At 28.6% G+C, this 3,762-nt stretch overlaps 1 long non-coding RNA gene across 1 annotated transcript; it reads left to right on the top strand.

Annotated features, from left to right (window-relative positions):
* Positions 1-2,497: 2,497 nt before the first annotated feature.
* LOC145837275 (uncharacterized) lies at positions 2,498-3,034 on the top strand. The gene is made up of 2 exons (XR_014369938.1): positions 2,498-2,659; positions 2,883-3,034. It is a non-coding gene; the product is annotated as an uncharacterized LOC145837275 (long non-coding RNA).
* Positions 3,035-3,762: the final 728 nt, after the last annotated feature.

Below are 3,762 nucleotides of genomic sequence, written 5' to 3'. Positions count from 1 at the left end.
ATTTCAACTTTTTAAAACCAATTAAGACGGGAACAAACTTTTAATTTTCTTAAAGATGAGTATTTAGTATATTTATTTCTTCTGAGTTGTAGTATTAAAAATCAAGCTTTATTATTCTTAGTATAGCAAAATAAATCTCAAAATTAAACTAGCTATTTTTAATTTACTTTAAAAAGTGCAGCCGAAAATGCATAAAACTGAAAAAAAGTCTATTTTTTTAAGTACTTAAGTAATAAGCTACTTTCTGTAAAAAACTCTTTTCTAATAAAATAAAATAGAACACTTAGCAATATGACAGTTAAATCAAATAGTTTCAATTAACATCTTTGTAACTTTATACGTGTGCACAAATTGTCGTCTTATGCGTATAAAATCGTTCTTACCCATAACGGTGCTGAAGTTTGAGATCAAAACCACTATAAACAAAACGATTTAATTGCGTATCCGCCCCTTTCTCATTATTACGTAATAAACGGTTTAACAGTGTTGTTTGCGGAACTTTCCAGTAAAATTAAGCTTAATCACTATAATGAAGATAAATGTAAATCGTTTAAACTAATTAACTTAAAATACTTGAACATTTGTAATGTTTAACAAATGTTTCAATTCTTAATTTTTTATTTTTTACACAATTATTACACTACAATACAGTAAGAATAAAGTTCTTAGATAAAAAATATGTTTGAAATTTGAAAAGAGTACTTAGAATTTACTTATATTTATTTATAAGATTTGTAAGTATTACTTCATTGTAACAAACCTCAATCTAAAATTTTCAACAGCGCCGCTTAACCTGTAAAACGCCGGAAAAGTTTTATTTGGAAGATTTTCAACCTGAGCATTTAAAATCTGACAACTTGCTTTTATTGTTTAAACTTCTAATTCAGACCACTTACAAATTTTTACTTTTACCTCTGTTACCATGTGTGCTGTCCCTTTGTTTAATTTGTTAATATTTTTTTTAATTACTGCTCTATTGTTACATACGGAGAATTTCGATAATAATAAAAGATACTGTAGATTGATTCTTTATTGTGTTTTTCTGTAAGTAGTTTGTAAATATAGATCGAATGAGGTCATAAAAATATTTCGATTTAAAAGTTTTATTTTTAGTATAATATTCTAACAAAATTTATTTTTATTAAACAAATTTTAAACGTATTAAAACAGTATAATCGTTGTTTTGATAAGTTGGTGTGTAACAGTAACATATTTAATGTTTATTTGTTAAAACTTTTTTTTTTTTGTAATTGAGTATTTCTAAAATAGAAACTAAATTAAAGTAAAAAATTTAAAAGATGTTTAAAATTAACACTTTTCAAAACATATAGAAAAAACATTTTTCTTTATAGTATTTCAAGCTTACCTAAGCAAAATGTTTTTTTTGAAATATGTTTTATTTCGTATTTAAGCAGATTTATATATTTTTTTTAAGTATTTTGTTTTTACTTAAAGTTTTAGGTAACCGAACTTATTAACAACTTGAGTTCTCAATGATATCTTAATAATATGTTAATAATATAGATACTACATATGGTTTTTTTATTTACAATAAACCTACAAATTAGTTATTAAATAACCTAAATTTAAAGTAAGTAAAAATTAAAACAATACGTATGTAAAATTTTTTTATTAATTTAAATTAATTGAGCTATATCTAAAAGCTATTTAGTTATAGAAATTAAAGAGATTTATTTAAATATTTGTTTATAAATTGTGCTACTGAGGTACGAATTTTTTCACGAGAGAAGTAGGATCAATATGAGAGAAAGATTAGAAGAAGAAATATAAGTGTGAGAGAGAGATTGTAAAAAGAAATTCTTAAAACAAATGTAAAATTTACTTATCTTTCAGTTAAAAGGCTTAAAGGTAAGGTTTTAGCAGCCCGATGTGAAGTACATTATTCATGGTTCACTTTGAAAAGCGAAACATTTTTTTGTTGAGTTGTCGTAATAATTATTTGTTTTAGTTGAAGACTTGTTTATTTATATTTTTATATTAAAGTTAAGTCATATTTAGGTACAGGCAGATACAATTACAACTCTGTTTTTGTATTGAAGGTAAAAAGGTATAAAAGTTGTAGCTTGTTATAATAATACCAGTAGATACGCGTAGGGTAATTATAGAATGTAAACTACTACAATTTTCACTATAGTTTATATTTTACTCTTTAATCTACTTTTACTAGACTAAAAAATATTGATCACAGTTATTTCTATTAAACTTACTTTTCGGTAACTAATAACCCTTTGCGTCAGACTATTGCTGCTACTATTTGATATATCTTAGTAGTTCTTATTAGGTAACCAAACCAAAACCAAATATTCTTTTCAATTAGTTTTTGTTTAATAAAAAAAAAGGTATGAGTTTTTCAAATCAACTTATGCAGACTCCCACTATCTCCGGCTTCAACCTCCAATCCACCCAACAGATGATCTCAAATCAAGGAGAACCCCCAAACCACCACCGCTACCCGGCGTTGCTACGGACGACGGTTTCCAATGCAGACAAATACCCGCGCGCCCCCAAGTACGCCAGATGCCGCAACCACGGGGTTGTTTCCCCTCTGAAGGGCCACAAGAGGTACTGCAAGTAGAAGGACTGCATGTGCGCAAAGTGCACCTTGATAGCAGAAAGGCAGAGGGTCATGGCGGCGCAGGTTTGAAAGTTAGAATTAAATAAAAAAAGTTTTATGTTTTTATTGGTAGGATTTAAACATTAGAACTTTTATTAATATGTTTTATTTTGAAGCTTTAGTTAAGAAGATGGCGAATAAATTTTAAATATTGAGCTCAGATTGGTAAAAAAATTACATACTATTTTTATCAGTACAGCTAAATTAATTTAGATTTTATAGACTTTTATTTCTTTAAATGTTTCAGGTAGCACTAAGACGGCAACAGGCACAGGAAGAAAACGAAGCGAAAGAGCTGCAGCTGATGTACAACATCAACAAGACCCCTTTCAACCCCCGTGCCCGAGGTTGCCACTAGCAACAGTCACCTGAACTACCACAGCTCTGCCAGCAGTTCGCCCACCGGAAGCTTACTGGTGACGTCGTCGGTGAAATCACCTGTGGAAAGCCTGGAGGAAAAAGCTCCCATGGAAGAGGAGGAAAATGTCAACGAGTTTGAAGCCGTCGATTGCTTCGATGTCCGGCAGGGAATCAGGTTTGTAAATATAAAAAAGTAGCCCATTAAAATATTTAAAACTAATAAGCACGTTTTATAATATATAAAACTGTAATAACTACAATTATATGTTTTTTTGTTATTAATAAGCTAGTTAATCTGTAAATGTATTGAAAAAAAAAAACAGTGATACGTTTGTTTGTCTACTAATAATATATTTTTTATTAATGTTTAAAAATTTACACAAACCTTTTTATAGAAAGTAACAACACAAGTAATTCTGTTATTGACGAAAGCTCAAAATCACCGTCTAAAAGCTCAGATATTTGTAAAAATGAAGCTCGGAGTTCAGCAGATTTTGATGTTAACCTGCCAGTAAACTACAGGGATGTACAAAAAAAGTAGTAGCTTAACAAAAAATTATATTATAACAAAGTTTAAAAGATTTTACTTAAACTCTTAATTTATTATTTCTTAATTTTCAGTCAACTTTATTGGTAGGTTTTATTGGCAAGACAAATATTACTACTTTAAAATTACTTCAATTTTTTCAGCGAACAAGAAGACTTCGCTGTACTTTACAACAGGGTTTCCCAAACTCATTTGCTAAATCGCCCCCTTTTCAGAAATT

Source organism: Thalia democratica, chromosome 5, assembly GCF_965202585.1.
Source record: "Thalia democratica chromosome 5, ktThaDemo2.hap1.1, whole genome shotgun sequence".
Classification (NCBI taxonomy): Eukaryota; Metazoa; Chordata; class Thaliacea; order Salpida; family Salpidae; genus Thalia; species Thalia democratica.
This window is presented reverse-complemented; position numbering and strand designations above follow the sequence as displayed.